Source organism: Ictidomys tridecemlineatus, chromosome 1, assembly GCF_052094955.1.
Source record: "Ictidomys tridecemlineatus isolate mIctTri1 chromosome 1, mIctTri1.hap1, whole genome shotgun sequence".
Lineage (NCBI taxonomy): Eukaryota > Metazoa > Chordata > Mammalia > Rodentia > Sciuridae > Ictidomys > Ictidomys tridecemlineatus.
In genome coordinates, this window is record NC_135477.1 from 189,670,760 (window position 1) to 189,688,099 (window position 17,340).

Sequence of the window (17,340 nt, forward strand, 5' to 3'; positions counted from 1 at the left end):
GTTTTCTCATCTGCTTCATCACCACACTCAGTTCCTGCTCCTCCTCATTATGTGACCCTTGGGATGGTGGACGAAGAGCTGACCATCACCTGAGGGCAGAGTAGAGGGGTTAGCAACCAGACAGGAAGAAGTGGCAACAAAGCAGCTTAGAACTCCCTGTGTACCACTGAATTCAAAGAAGGCACTTTTCTGTAAGAGTGTCTATTTATAACTAGGGAACTGCTCCTGCTACTGTGTGCACAAATTGGGTACTTGTCATCTGTCCTGTGAGAGACAAAGATCTTCACTAAACTCGAGTCTGGCTCCTTCAAGCCCACTTCTGGAACAGGTCTCAACCTTGGTCCTTGAAAACTTTAATAAGATTCTACCACAGTGTCTAACAGCTCAAGAATCTAACAACAACAAATCCTGCCACCCCTGAACATATCCACCTGAGCAACTGAAGGCTGTGAAAGGCTCTCCTGTTTCAGAGAACACTTGAAGATAGGTCCCTGCCTTCTATGGTCTGTGGGCACAGATCGCACATGGACCACCCCCATCTAACTTCTTTTTCAAATTCCTGGATCTACTTGTGTCTGGAATACCCTTCTGTTCTCTCACATTCTTTTTTTAAATGCCCATAACAGGGCAGCGTCCCTGGTCTGTGTGTTAGAACAAGGCCATAACTCTTTCACCCAATCCCTGTAATTCCAAGTTCCCTTGCACATTGGACAGGGCCCTGCCTGGAATGTGTATCAATGGTGCAGTGGTTGGAGCTGCAGTGGCCCTAGTCCTCATGTCACTGTGAGCATGGACATACTCTCCTTCACAGCCTGCCTGAGATGAGCAAGTAACCAGCTGTTCAACCCCAGGGCGGCTTTCCAATCCCCTGGAGGAACAACACAGAGGTTTTGGACATTCTGACTCGCTCACACCTTGGTGGTGGTGAGCTGGGGTACAGTGGGGGTTAGGGGGTGGACTTGTAGAAGAGGTTGCTGCCCACTTTGAAGTAGGTGGATCTCCTCGGATGTTCATGAGGAATTGCATCTACTTCACAGCCAGCTGGCTCTGCTCAAATCCTTTTGTAAGGACTGAGGATGAGGGAAGTGGGTGGCTCCCTCTCCATCTTCCTCATTATAACATTTTTTTTTTCTTTCTAAAATGAATCAGAAGCTTTTATTATACTCAACAACATAGAAGAGTCCAGCATAAAGTCTGTGGAAGCTGAGTTGCTCACAAAGGACAAAAGCCATGCTAGCACCCAAAGCACCTCCCCAGAGACACCCAGCTGTCCTGTGATGCTGCAGGAGGCCTTTCTAGGGAATTAGAGACTTAAGTGAAGGGCAGGGAGGGGCCGATGAATGAGCTCTCCTGGGGGAACCAGCTTTGTCCAGACCCAGGATCTGAGTGGAGACAACTCATCATGGCAATGTGGTAACAATCCACAGCTGTGCCACCAGGTGTCCTGTGTGTGTCCTGTTACTCTTGGGTCACACCTCCCTCTGTTCTTTGGCCACAGTGTCCCATTTTTTTCTGAAGAGAATGCTGAACAACTCATCCTTGTCAGTCTGAGTCTGAACTCTCACTTGACTTGGAAGACTTATGCTTCTGTTTTTTCTTCTTTTTCTTTTCCTTCTTTCTTTAAAAATTTTTTTAGTTGTAGATGGACACAATATCTTTATTTTATTATTTTATTTATTTATGTGGCGCTGAGGATCAAACCCAGCCCTGCACGTGCAAGGCAAGCACACTACCACTAAGCCACAACCCAGTCCCCTTCTTTCTTTTTTCCTTATGTTTCTCTTTACATTCTGAGGAAGTGGAGCTGCTCCCATCCTTATCTGAGGTGGAATCCTTCAGTAACTGCTTTAATTGTTGTTTCCTTTTATTCTCCTGAATGATGTCATACATGGGATCTTCAGTAGTACTCTGAACTTTTAACTTCTGGTTGCCTTTGATAAATAAAGGGCATTCTTTGTCACCCTCTCGGTGACCATATCGCCTGCAACGCCAACACTGCATAACTTTGACTTCTTTCCCCAATGGCATCCAAAGTCCTTTAGTTGGCCCGTGAGCCAGAAATTCCCTTGCATGCTCGTTGCCTGGTATATCAGGAATCATCTTCTGGCCTAGTCTCATCCTCCCCGTAAGCCCAGGAGGAGGTTTTTCGTAGAAGGACTCCAGGTACTTGAGCTGCTGTGGCTGCTGCGCTATCCAACCGCCGCCGCTGCTTCTGCTCCTGCGGGCACTGCGCGCCCAGTGCCTCCGTGTGGTCCCGCCGAGGCGGGACACAGCGCGGTCCCAGCGCGCGGCACGGCACGGGTGGAGGCCCAACCGAGGTCCCATTTGCTGAGCGCCACCCGCTGCTGGCCCACAGCGTCCCCTCTCGCTGGTATCCCAGCGCAGGCCGCCGGGGCCACGTTTCCGAGCGGCTGCCCCTAAGTTCGTGCTCCCCAAGTCCGGGTTCCTCCCAGCCCGGTCTCCTTATCACATTCTTTAGATATCTTCTTATCTCAGTATAAGCTTTCCTAGCCCCTGGTCAGTGCGGAACCTGACAGCAGCGCTCTGACAGCACTGGGAAAGGAGGTCAGATCCGCTTCTTCTTTCCACGTGGAGATGTGCTGGGTGGAAACGACTGAAGTGGGGTTCCCAAGACCAGCCAGAGGGCGTTGCAGGGCGGGGGAGGGAGAGAGGGAGGAGCACACTTGCATGGGCACGTACACCCGAGTGTGCAGGCCATACTCACGCTGGAGGAGATGAGCATGTACAAAGTGCAAAAAATGTATCTACATATATATAAAGGTCCATCCTTTATATATAGTTGTAGATACATTTTATAATGTATCTACCTTTTTTTTGAGAGAGAGAGAGAGAGAGAGAGAGAGAGAGAGAGAGAGAGAGAGAGAGAGAGAGAGAATTTTTTTTCCGGTGGACACAACATCTTTATTTTATTTTTGTGTGGTGCTGAGGATCAAACCCAGCGCCCCGCTCATGCCAGGCGAGCACCCTACCGCTTGAGCCACATCCGCAGCCCATGTATCTATCTTTTATAATGTAGTTACATTCCAGAAAAAAAATAAACAATCATACAAGCTAAAAGTTAAAAAAAAAAAAAAAAGAAAATTAAATTTCTCATCACTAAGGCTGCATTTGGCTTAGAAAATTTCTGCTTGGTTTTTTAAATTGTGGAATTACTCTGCATATTAGATATATAATTGTTTTATAAGAAAAGCATTTATTTTTATTGGGTAATCTAAAACCATTCTTGTAGGTACTGTAAGTCTTTCAGCATACTCAAATCGGTTGACTTTCAAGCTGACTCACAAGAAATCAATGGCAATACAAAAATTTGTTTAGTTGGTAGAATCCCAGCAGCCTTTGACAAAGTGCAGCAAAATTTCCTTATAGTGGATAAGAACTCCAGTAACTTTTGGATATTTTGGGTAGAGTTAAGGAATACCTACTGCAGTCAAGAGATAGGTAACCTTGGGTCTGGGGTTATGGCTCAGCAGCAGAGCGATTGCCTAGCACATGTGAGGCACTGGGTTTGAGCCTCAGCACCACATTAAAAAATAAAATAAAGATATTGTGTCCACCTAAAACTAAAAAACAAATTTAAAAAAGAGATAGGTAATCTTCAGACTTCAGAGACCAGTTGCCAGGGGACCACAGTGAAATATTAGTTCTGGAGCCAATGAAAAACATGAGGATGAAAACGAATGGATTTTTCCAAATATGCAAAATTACTTTATACAGATGTGTGGCATACTGTGGTTTGACAGGTTTACACTGATAAACAAAACAGCAAAGATAAACATTTAACAATATAGCTTCAATGTGTAGAGAACACAGGTTTTAAAATAGGCATTGATAAGTTCTATAAAAGCTCCTAAAACAAGTAATCCTGTGCCCTGTATCCACCCTATGCCAGTGAAAAATGGGAACAGAATAAAAAGTGATTTATTGTGTGGGAATCAGAAAGTACTTGAAAAGTGACAAAACTATATGTTATTAAATGACAAAACATATTTTGAAGCTTTATTTAAAAATCTCTCTCTGTTCATTATCAAGCACAAGGTTGTTTGCATACCAAGAGACAGACTGTAAACTAGGAAATTTTCACTAAGGAAAGATGGGTTTACTAGAATTTGATCTCTTACTAAAAAAAAATCACTGAAAGTTATTGACAACAGAATTTCTCTTTTACTTTCTTAAATCTAATTCTCTTGAAAATTCAATCAATATTTCCATTCTCTCAAACTAAAGTTCAATCATGGTCACATTAGAAAACACCTCTATCTATTTATCTATCTATCTATCTATCTATTTATTTTTAGATATAGTTTATTTTCTACTTAGCTTTTAATAAATGGGAAGATACACAGTAGTCTGTCTCATATAGAACATTTATAATATGTAACAATCCATAAAGCCTCCTGGTGAGGTAGGAACAGTTTTGGAAAATAACACACAGACAAAAAAAAAATACAAAAAGTTAGAAGTCAGGTAAAATGTTACAACACTAAAAGACAGTTTATCTGTATCTGCATTTAATGAGATGGTAACTGCATTTAACTGTACTATATCTGGCCCCAAAGACAGGCAACAGCAGATACAAAACCAACACAGTTATGAAGGTTTCATAAGAATCATAGAATATATGGATACACTTCATTGCGCTGTTTCAAGGCAGAGCCATAACACGGTAATTTGTGTCTTTTATATATAACCACATATGAACTGTATGTTACATTCCCTTCAGCATCTTTTTGCTAAAGATACTGAACCATAAAATTTTTGGTTTAAAAGTTTAAATTGCATAACATACAAAAGGCTCTTGTGCCAGAGAAAATGACTGCTAAACATTCCAGAGCTTCTTAGTGAAACAAATCAGCATCACCACACACTGGTACAGTTATAGCAGAATAGTGCTTATTATAATTCCCTTTTCAGAGACCCAGAACACAGTTTCTATTTAAACATCAAATAAACAAAATATACAAACAAAACCCTCCATCTTCCCAAGAGTTTTTAACACTATTTTATCACTTAACTGAAACTCAGTATTAAAATAAATATCTTTATTTTTATTATTTTTTTTTTTAGAGAGAGGGAGAGAGGAGAGAGGGAGAGAGAATTTTTAATATTTATTTCTTAGTTCTCGGCGGACACAACATCTTTGTTGGTATGTGGTGCTGAGGATTGAACCCAGGCCGCACGCATGCCAGGCGGGCGCGCTACCGCTTGAGCCAAATCCCCAGCCCAAAATAAATATCTTTAAATTGAGGAATCAATCTCCATATTTGTGTATATGTGAACATCTTAAGATAGCAGGTTAATGACACGTTTATTGTTCAAATGATGTCTGCTTATAAACAGTAAAAATCTTCAGCTCAATACAAGTTAACCTACTAAATATTTCACATTAGGTTCCATAGGTCTTTTCCCTTAAAACTTTCAAAAATCCAAAATTGACTGAATGTTAACAAGACCCAAATATATTAACATTGCCTTCTACGTAGTGTGATTTTCCAAGATGCACTTGGTGGAAATTTCTTCTATTCAAATTATATACCTTAGGATAGAGTTATTCAGCACTTTGTTTTCTAAAATATATATATATATATATATATATATATATATATATATATATATATATATATATAAGTTTCTAGTCCAGACTTTTATAATGTAGATACATTCCAGAAAAAAATAAACAATCATACAAGCTAAAAGTTAAAAACAGAGAATTAAATCTTTTGTCACTAAAGCTGCATTGGCTTAGAAGATTCCTGGTTAGTTTTTAAATCAGGCATATGCAGCACCTTCTTTTCAATACTTTTTTTTTTAAACAATAGAATTCATTTTGAACTACTGTACACAAATGCAACACAACTTCTCATTCCTCCAGCTGTGCATGGTTCAGAGTCACTCCACTAGGGTAATCATCCATGTATATGGGGTAATAATGTCTGTCTCTTTCTATTATCCTTCCTATCCTCACTACTCCACCCCTCCTCTGCCTCCCCTCTACACAAACCAAATATCCTTCTTCTTCCCTATCACCCCACCCCACTATGGATCAGCATCTGCTTATCAGAGAAAACATCTGGCTTTTAGGGTTTTTTAGGATTGTTTTATTTCACTTAGCATGATATTCTCTGGTTCCATCCACTTACCTGCAAATACCATAATTTCATTCTTCTTTAAGGCAAAATAATATTCTATTGTGTATATGTACCACATTTTCTTTATCCATTCCTCTGTTGAAGGGCATCTAGGTTAGTTCCATAGTTTAGCTATTATGAGTTGAGCTGCTATAAACATTGGTGTGCCTGCATCACTGTAGTATGCTGATTTTAAGATCTTTGGGTATAAATCAAGGAATGGGGTAGCTGGGTCAAATGGTGGATTCAATAAAATTTTCAGACAACAGACATGTTCTTAAACATTCTACATTGATCTTGTTCAAATATAAAAGAGCCAGGAGGAGAGATGTAACTCCTAAAACTGATGCAGTGTTATATAACAGTATATTTAAATAATGGATGTCAGTCTTCAATAATTCAGGGTATTTCTTGCATTTTCTCTCAGGAAGGAATAAGTTATTTTGAGAAAGACACTTAAATCCCACAACATTTAAATATAAAAGCATGTCTTTTTTTCTTAAAGATAATGGTAATATAGCTAGAAATGGATTAGAAAGTACATTGTAAATAAATAATTCTCTGCTAAAACTCAAAAGGTGAGTCTCTGATTTTGCTATGACAAAGTCCTTTGAAAAATGAAAATCCTATGGTACCACTTTGTTACATATAAGCTACTCAAAAATTATGAAAAGTGAAATAACTAAAACCTAAAGGCTATCCCTTCAAAGCACTTTCAAAAAATAAAATAACAAAGCCCTTGTCCAATGCTCATATACCATTTTTTAAAATTCTCACTCTGGTGATGTCTTCTACTTAGATGTTAGACCACCTTTAAGACACAGACCCCCAAAAGAAACATTGTAAAGAAACCCCATTGAATATAATATATTTTACCAGTTATCCTATCATATCGTTGCTAAAATGTTTAGATAACAAATTGTTTTGAGATCTTAGTAAAATATTCTGTAAAGTGTTAAATCAGGAATGGACATTATACAGTAAAAATTGCAGCTTTCTCTTGTTCACCCATATAGATTGCTCAATTTCATGTTAAAAACAAAAACTAAAACTAAAAACCTTTTGCAAAACTCAAAGCAACTATTAGGTAAAGAAGTGAATTACACGATATCAGGAAACAGTTTTAAAAGATCAATATGTGAGGGGTGGGTAAGAAAAATGGTGCAATGAGATGGACATCATTACCGTAACTACATGTATGAAGACACCAATGGTGACTCTACTTTGTGAACAACGAGAGATATAAAAATTGTGCTCTATATGTATCACATGAATTGTAATATAGTCTGCTGCATTATAAGAAATTAGAATAAAAAAAGATCAAGATGTATTGCAAATTGGCAGGTTATAGTTTGGCCCATTATAATATATGTGAACTTTGAAACTATGTTCCTAAAATTACCTCACTCTCATTGGAAAAAACAGCTGTTCTTAAATAGATCCATTGCCAGCAAAATGCATATATTAGGGGGAAAAACAATCAACAACAAAAGGTCATCTCTTTAAAAATTTTCATATTCTAACACTTTCATCTTAAGACCTATTAAGCAATGAATTAGTTTAAATCCCCAAAGGTAGCCATCCTCAAAGTAGTCAGCTATAAAAGTTACTGAAGTAGTCAGAATACCCATTTCTAGAAAAATAGAGCTATACATGATAACTGATTTTAATAATCATTCTTCCGAGCACAAAATCTTCATTTTCTTCACAAAGCAAAACCCCTCTTCTATCAAGAAAAATATAACTTCAAAAATATTAAAATATTTGTGTTGGATTTGAAATCTATTGCAATAATCAAATAGCCAAGAACAATTTCCTAGATGGAAAGCATGACACCCTGCAAAATAAGCCACTGGTCTAAGAACTAAGCAATGTCAAGAAATGATGATTTACAGACCTTCCAATTTTTCCTTAATTATTAATTTTGCTAAGAAGTTAATATCCAGATTGCATTAACCATCTTTCTTTTCTCTCAAGTTAGTGGCTCTTGGAAAAGCACAAGCATTAAATGGCGGTACTCAAAAAGCTGTTTAAATCCATTCATGATTAGTCCCCATGAAATGCCTTTAACTTTGAAGTTATTTTTTTAAACACCCACAATTTAAAAGATTAAATTAATACCTTGCGTTTACAAGCTAAGAGGAAGTTTAAAATTCTTAAAAATATTTAGATATTTTGCAAGTAGACTTCCAGCTCAATGTTTCTAATATCAATCTTTCAAAGAAAGGAATGCTGGTGAACTTATTCATATTTTTAGACTAACTTTGGTAGACTAAAGGAGTTGAAATTCTCAAAATAATTTAGAGATGTAGTCTGAATATCAACATACAATAATCTAAGAATTTAGTTTGGTAAACTTTTTCTCTGTTCTTATTCTGCATTTGACCTATAATGTGTGAACTCTAATTCAGTTTCCTAATTATCTCACTGTTTATTGGATCAACACTTAGCAATATAGAATACAAAATAGTAACTGTTCTGCTCATAGTCATGAGCAACTCTTAAATTATGCTGCCATTATACTATGTAATGACTTCAAAGGGCAAGTAAACATTATCCAAACATCAATGGAAACAAACTTGCTGAGGATGTTACAGGTCTAACAATTATAATCCTAATAAAGTGTAACAATGGAGGAAAGAAAAGCAGACAGATACCAGTAACAATTTTAAATTTATTTATCCCCCTAATCTTTTTATCATGGGGAAAACAGAAATTAAATGTCATTTATATTACATAAGGTTCATACATACTTACTTTAAACAAAAATGTAACAGTGTTAAAACTGGTTTTTAAAAATTGTTACAGCATAGCTGTACTCTGTACTAATAATCCCAAAGTCATGATATAGGACTCTGTTATGCAGTCCCATTGTGTTCTTACAGAACTAGAATTAAACTGTGTGACCCAGACAAGGACTTCAATTAAATTACTTGGCAAACTTAGAATTTTAGTGGAGTTGTTTTCCTCTTTCAGCTTAAAACAAAAGTCAAATATCATATCTTTTTCAAGACTCACAAAGGCGATTCAGGTTGCTTGTTTGGCACTTTTTAAATCTCTATCACAACAGCAGGGATGTTTTCAACTTTAGTCCTCCTGGGCTTCTTCTCTAGATTGTTATTAAGTTCTAAATAAGAAATGCTAACTACTGGGTCCTTTCCTGCATTCTTTCCAGAATAGGCCATGACCCACAAATTGCTTCAAAGCACACTGAGTCCTGCAGGCAAGTTCACACGGACCAAACTTGCATTAGTGTGCCGGGTTTCTGTTTCACGACTTAAAGGCTCAGGGGTCACTCCAGTTAAACTGGGCTAAGTGGGCTGCACAAAATAACCACACAAAAGACACAACACCTTTTTCTTTGGGGTCGCTGTGACAGCTCCTCTGACCTTAAGGGTCCACAGAAAGACACACACACATACACACACACACACACACACACACACACACACTGACCCCTTTTATTGAGGAGAAGCTATTCAAATGAGGCAAGGGGTCAGGTTTCAGGGGGGCTGAGTCTATCTTCATGATGTCCACTGTCAGCAGGTTGACTGACACCTGGGTAAGCCACACCCAAGGGCACACTAAGAGAAGGGGACACATACAAGGCTCTTGCATGGAAGATTCTATCTTAAACAAGGCAAGGGGTTATATTACAAAGGAATAGGTGAGCATAGCTTCACCTATGTGGCTGTAGCAAGACACACCCATGGATGACACACCCATGGATGACACACCGACCCTCAGACCCAAGAAGAGTGGGGAAAGCTCTGCCACATTTCTGTGACTGAGTGCCTCAGCACCCAGCCAGTAAGTGTGACTCAGTCACGTGTAAGGTTGGTCTCCCACATTAGTGCCTACCCTAGCAAATTCAGGCTGAATGGCAGTAGCATGAATTCCAGGATTATGAAAAGCACCTTTAATAGTTTTAGCCACCTGCATGGATGATGCTGATCTTCTCATTTTGTGTGAGCAGTGGCAATGATTCTGCTTCCAGCAAGTTGCCAAACATGTAGTTCATGTACTTCCTCGGCTCCTTCAACATCTTGAAGTTCTTTTATCAGATTTCAGATATCAGTCTGTTTAGGAACAGTATGTAGAAGAATAAGAGCAGATTCCTTTAGTAATGGGTAAGTTGTCTGAAGAAGTATACAAACCATTTCATAAATACAAAGGGTTGGTCTAAATATACCACTCAGCAAGGGCCAGCCTCATGAACTGAGGCATGAGTACTATTAATTATTTCTACAAATCCTTTTCAGGGATTAGGGAAACTTGAGTTCACACAAAAATCCCCTTCAGAACAACCTCTCCAATAAAAGTAAAAGAGCAAGGCATTTACTACCACAATCACCAACCCAAGGGATCTCCAAGCACAGGCATGCGAAGTTGTCGGGCCCTGTCATCTTTTGCTAATTTCATATCATCAGATCCTCTGATGAGATTGCCATTCACTTGTCTTGCCATTCACTGCACCATCACTTCTGTGTTTTTTCTGCTTCTGCAGGGTCCAGTTTCAGCCCATTGAAATTGCTGGTATGGGCCATCTGGGTGTTGGTCTCCTGGTCTTGTCCCTGTGCGGTTGCTCTTGACACGGGCACTTCTCGGGAGGCAGTGGCTGAGGGCGAGTAGCCATGGCCGGAGTCCTGACTGAAGCCTCTGTGATAGTGGAAGAGACAGAGACCAGCACGTTGACCAGCAGCTCTGTCATGAGGACCCTGAGGACCACCCGCGGTTGCTGCGTCTGCCGCTGCTCCATGAAGAAAGGCCCGATGGCCTTCCACAGGATGGCTTCACCAGAGCCCCCATCCCCTCGGCCCGTGTCCAGCCGCACGCATTCTGGGTGGCGTGGGTCCGCCGGGGAAACGCTCGGCCACCAGCGCCAGCACGTCCCACAACACGGAGAAGGAATCGTACAGTATCGCCGGTGACCAGTCACCTGGCTCACCACCACCTCCTCCGGTACCATGAACATGAAGGTCGGCATCAGCAGCCGGTCCGTCCCTGTCCAGACTAGCACCGCCGGCGCTGGGCGAAAGGGGAGGCAGCAATTAGGAACGGGGGTCAGCGACGCAGCGACTGTGTATTTGTTAATCAAAAATACAAGCTGAGTGCCACATTCTCCCATGGTCTCCTCAAGGCAAAGGCTTCAGCTTCATCGTATTTTACAAGGAACCAGGAGACCTGCAGCGTCCCTTTGCCTCCCCAAACCTGACTGAGTCAAAGGGTGACTGCTCTGGTGAACTCTGTTTCCAGCGATTCCATACAAGCCAGCAATTGGTGCTTCACTCTTGTTTGCATGATGCTAAGAGAATTATCCGGATAGCTCAGATTTCACTTAGCTGCTGCAGAGGTGTTTCCAACATTGGCTCAATTCCATGAATTGTCACTTGATTTCTTCTTTCTCCACCTTCAGGAGTAATTACAGAGGGACAAACTTCTTTGAGGAGATTGCCCAGTGTATATAGCTATCCATCTGCAGCCACCCACAAAACAGTTTCTGAATGAAATGGTGTTCAGTTGTTGTCTGATATAGTCTAAAAGGGATATAATGAAATCCATTTTCTTCTGCAGGATACTCCCTAAGTTTCTGACTGATGGCCCCAAATTGGTCAAATCTGTCATTTTGTAGTCCCATCCAAAGCTGCTTATGATCTTTTTTTTTCTGAATTTTATTGATTACTGGGCTTTTCTGCTTTGAAGCATTAGCTTCTTTCATACCAGACATAAAATGAGCATTGATTGCCTCTTTAGATGGACAGTGCAGAAGATCTTTCTCTGGAAAACTCTTAAACTCTTATATCCCAAGGAAGAGCTGAACTTGATGCATGAAGATCAAACAGCAAACCAATGGGATAATGCCATTTCAGGGATGTGTCTTCATATTCAAACCATATCTCACTAGTGTCTTCTTGTCTCATAACCTTCTGAAAGTGCTTTTTCACTTTGCCAGTTCCCAGTGTCAAATAACTTACTCTTGGAAAAGCAAACAGTATGCTTCTGTTTCTCTTTCAGTTATCTCACCTCGATACAGAGTGAAGCATGTTGGAATTTGTTCAAGCCACCATACATCTGGGAGTATGCCTTTGTGATCTGTCATTCTTCCAGGGGTTAAAGCACTAATATAGGCTAAATTCTTTATTCAACCAAAGCCAAACCCAATGCTGGCTTCTCTCCAGCTCTAGGCTCTGCCTGCCCAACAAGCAGAGCCCAGACTGTGGGAGCGAGGAGCCTGAAGACCCCATGCAGCAGTAGAAAGCCCATGGGAGCAAGCCCTGCTGCACTCCTGCTCTTTGGTATCCAGCTAACACACTGACAGCCAGTGGAGCCCTGGAAGCCTTCCACAAGTCCAGTTACCCTGGGCATCCGGAGGTGACATCCAGGTCCATCTTTTGACTCTTGACTGAGAGCAGGACATCAGATGTTCAAGTCTCCACTGTTGTGTGGGCTCTAGGTCATTCTGGCCCATGCTGACTGGTTCTAATTGCAACCTGTAATTAGAGTTTTCATGGTTGAGGGAATTATCCTTATCTCCATGATTTCTGGAATCTGGTCTGTGAAAAGGGCTACAAAAGTCCAACTCTAACCACCCCATTCTGGGTGATTTGTTTTCATATTGACGTTTCAGGCTTGCATTTGTCCTCCACATAGCAGGTAGTTTGCTGAAGAAAGTGACATACCCTGTGAACTTGAGCCAGACAGGGCTTCAGCTTGTGGGGGGTCAGAACAGTGGGCCAGGTTTACAGAATTGTCCCCTTGGCCTCAGGTTTCCACCACTCACGGTTCTCCATGAGACAGAGCTCTAGACACCCCTGTGCATGTAAGCAAGAATAGCCTGCAGTTTTAGCACCATTATGAGAGCACACACAATGTCAGAAGCAGACCTCCCTGGGCTCAACTACCCTGTTAAGTAGGGGCCAATCAGGCCCTGGAGACACCCAATTTCTGGGTAGAAAATGGCTGCTGGTTACAGAGCAGCTCTGTGTTTTATAGGTTACAATATGAGTAATCTAATTATTCAGCAGAACACGTGGGATTTTTTTAAAATAAATTTTTAGTTGTAGATGAACACAATATCTTCATTTGTTTATTTTATGTGGTGCTGAGGATTGAACCCAGTGCCTCATGAGTGCGAGGCGAGTGCTCCACCTCTGAGCCCCAGCCCCAGCCTGAACATGTGGGTTTGGGCAGAGTTCAGTCTCCTTTCTCTGGCACTCACCCGTTACCCAGAGCTTCACTGTCTACTCTGTCCTCCCTGGACTCATGGGCAATGGGGAAGGGTAAAGTTCAGTATCCACCTCCTCCTTTCAGGACTCGTAGTTGTTGGGAAGGGACGAATACTTGCCTTTTCCCCTCAGGGCCCATTGTTACCAAAAAAGAATTTATGTGAAGAGGTTTAATATTTGCCTTCCCTCTTGTTATGGGGCAGGTCACTCAGAAAACCTATCAAGTCCCAGTTTTGTCCAAACTGATGAGTCTTTACTCCAACTGGCTGGGACTGCTCCCTACAGGACCAAGTTGTCTCTGCAGAAAACAGCCTGAGCCTCAAAGTTTTAGGATATTTAAAGGCAAAAATCGCAAAAACCACATCTAGGTTGTCATAGCTGTGAGCAGGTACAGAAGCTGAACTGGGCAGTTAGCAAGACAATGCAATGGGTACATTGGTATTTCCCATGGGGCTTTCCAGGATGGCATAGCAGTAAGCAAGCAGAAGGGAAATGGGTCAAAATGACCCTAATTGAGTATAAGTTAGAGAGTGGTTACTAATGTCCAGACAATCTCTGACAGGGTACATTGCCCAAGAAAAATGGGAACCAAAGGGAACAATTTCACATTGTATATGAACTGCTATTTTGTGTTGCCAAGTGTGCTATGATTGGTAACTAAAAATGAGTACAGAGGCAGGACTTTCCCATGGGAGATGCATTTCTCACATAACATGGAGTCTAAGGGTAAAATGGAGTGTGTTTGGTCATTGCTCATATAGCCTGGTCCATAACACTCTGGGTCAAAGAGTTTTGTGGGGAGGTTGCCATTTTCCATAACTTTCAGGGTACAATGCAGCTCCATGAACTGACATTTAACCATAGGAGCAGCAGCTGAGAGATACCTGAAACAAGATGACCAGGTAGCAGAAGCAGAAAAAAAATATCTGGGACAAAAGAAACCTCACTTCCCCTTTAGGTTTGGGGCAACAAAAAGTCTAAGCTTTATGAGCTAAGAGTCCTAGGTTGTTGACAAGCTTGATCTCATACAAAGAGGGTAAAATGCATCCTCCAATAGAATCACACCAACTCCCTGGTCCTGATATGGCCCAAATTTGTTATGTATAAAAGTAAAAGCCCTGCTGTATAAGGGCTCAGACTTTGGGAATAATCTTTTGGGGCCCTGACACCACTAATAAAGTGTTGTTTCCAGATCTTAGTGTCCTGAACCTCATTTCCGAATATAAAAGAACCCCAAATTAGTAAAGACATGATTCTATGCATGGGTGGTGAAAGAAAATTGGCATGGGACTGATCACACAGACACACCAGGGACAACAAAGAAAGTTCATTGTCACCAAAAGCTCAGCAATATGGAAGGAACGAGGACCTGTGACCACCAAAGGCTCCTCCATCACCAGCCCTTCAAACATCAATGGCCTCCTAGAGACCCCCTTCCTCCCTCCTTCTTTTGTTTGTCATAGGACATTGTAAAGCCATCAGGTAATTCCACAGAGAAAAGAGGTGAGGATGCCATAGGACTCCTGGGCAGTATTGGAGAGTGCAGATGTGTCTTGGGTGGTGTCTGGGGGTGTAGAAAGGAGACTCGTGTTAGGCCTCTTGTTGGGGTGGGAGAATAGAGGCACCTGCTGGGCCATTTAGTCTGCCAGATTGTCACCTGTTGTAATAATGAATTATCTGTCTGATAGGCCGGCTTTACAATGTACTATGCCAATAGAAGGAGGGAGGGGGAGGCCTCTAGGAGGGCATTGATGCATGACGTGTTGGTGACGGAGGAGCCTTTGGTGGTCACGGGTCCTCATTCCTTCCATATTGCTGTGTCGGCCAATAGTATATAAAAGGCCTATTTGGAATTTGTGTAAATGGTCAGAGACTTCCCCTTAGCTAGGGTAGATGCTTCGTTAGAGCTCCAAGTTCTGTCTGTGGGTTGGGGTGTTAGGAGGTGAGGGACTAGCCTCCATCAGCTCTACGACCATGGTGACAGCGCAGCCTGCTATTCAGAGGCCTTCATAGGAAAAGGAACTCCCATCCCTGAACCAGGTGTAGGTGGGTCCTTCCAGAATATGGGAGGGATGGGGAGTAATTGTTCTTCAGTTTCCATGCAGGAATGGAGAGGCTGATGAGAATCCGTGACCCTGGGAGGAGGAGGCAGAGTAGAGGGATTGAGGGGTGGACACGTTTTGAAGGTTACAGTGGGGTCCACATCCTTTCCCTCAGTCCATGAGACCTGGAGGGAAAGGATGTGGGAAAGGGCAGTGTCTGAAGACCCGCATAGGAGAATGATTCAGTTCAGTGGTGGGGAGAGGACTGTCAGAGGTGACCCAGATGTCAGTTTCCTTGACTCCTGGATTAGGATGCCTGAGAAGACCAGTACCTGAAGGCAAGGTGCCCATCCCCATACTGCTGGGCAAGGCATCTTGAGAGAAATGCCACTGCTACAAAGGATGGTCCCAACTGGTGGCCTCATGCCCTCAGGGCAGATCCTTGGTTTTCTGTTACATATAGAAAAAGGGGTGGGATGGGTCAGGCAAGTGAAGGGCTGGGGCCTGCAGGAGGGCTCTGGAGGGCCTGAAAGTGGGTGTTGATGGGTGTGATGAGGAGCTCTTTGTGAGGGCCTTTGTGGTATGGTAAAGGGGTCGGGCCAGCAGAGCATGGTTGGGCATCCAAGCCCTAAGGAATCCTGTTAATCTCAGAAATGAGAGTACTTCAGCCTTGGTAGTAGGAACAGAAGGGGAGAAATGAGGTTTTCTGCTCCCTCTTAATGGCCTTGTGGGATGGGGTCAGCTGGAAGCCCATGACAGTGGGAAGTGAGAGCTGGACCTTAGAGAGTGGGTCCTAAGTGTGATGTGGATGGGATCTTGGTGTGTGGCTACAGAGGATTGTGTATATCCCATACCTGAGGATTGACCAAGGATGGGGGCAAGGGTGTTAATGAGGGAGTAGTTGTAGGTGGGATCAGTTGGAAGCCCATGACGGTGTTAAGTGAGAGCTGGACCTTGGAGGGAGACGCGGCGCCCTCACAAGGCCAGGAAATTTATTTAGTGACTTGGCCATGTGGGTTTACTGTGGTCTAGGGAAGGAATGCAGAGAAGAAGGCCATCCATGTATGGGAGCAGGAATGACCATGACAAGGATAGGTGGGGGAGGTCTTGGGCCAAGGCTTGTCCAAAAGGTGGGAGCCATCTCTAAAGCCCTGAGGAAGGACTGTCCATGTAAGTCAAATGGACACCTGAGTGTCTGAGTCAGTCCAGGTAACAAGAAAGAGGTCTTGGGAATCTTTGTGTAAGGGAATGGAGTGTTGAATTCCAATGCAAAGAAAAGACCACCGACTCCAATTTTAAATCAAATTAAAGCAAGCTTGTATTGTGTACACAAAGAGAGCTGATCAGGACTGTCTCAGAGAGCAGCCCCACAGCTCTCCAGGAACAAGGTTTTTATAGCAAAAAAAGTTGCAAAGTGGGCGTATCTTGAGAACTTACAACTAATAGGATTTTGACAAACATAATACAAAGGCAGATAGCAGGTTAGTGATCTACATGGCTTAACATTTCAAGGTAGGTAGTAAATTCAGATCCCAACATCAGAATTTATGAGGCTCCACTGAAGTTTCAGAGAGGGTTTTATCTGGTCAGGGGGAGCCAGGATTTATGAGGTGCCACAAAGGTTTCAGAGAGGATTGTTATCTGGTCAGGGAGACCCAGGCATGGGTGAGTCAAGGCACAGGCAGGAATTCCAAACAAGTTTAGAAAACTCAGTAATTTATAGTAAAACAGAAATTAACTTTTCATGACTTTGTTATGAGATTGGCTCCCAATCATAAGATGGAATTAGGCTGGGTTCATCAGGAAGAAGGCATCCTTAAGGTGGAGGACAGAAAAGTATGTTGTGGAGGCGAGGATAGAGGACAAGAGAGTGTATGGATCTGGAACAATGGGGTGTAAAGGGATGACTGCCATGTTGATGATGCC

General features: G+C 42.1%; 2 pseudogenes; both read right to left on the minus strand.

Annotated features, from left to right (window-relative positions):
* Positions 1-8,893: 8,893 nt before the first annotated feature.
* Positions 8,894-11,274, minus strand: LOC101965023 (proton-coupled zinc antiporter SLC30A1 pseudogene; annotated as a pseudogene).
* A 35-nt stretch (positions 11,275-11,309) lies between these two features.
* Positions 11,310-12,537, minus strand: LOC101964728 (autophagy protein 5 pseudogene; annotated as a pseudogene).
* Positions 12,538-17,340: the final 4,803 nt, after the last annotated feature.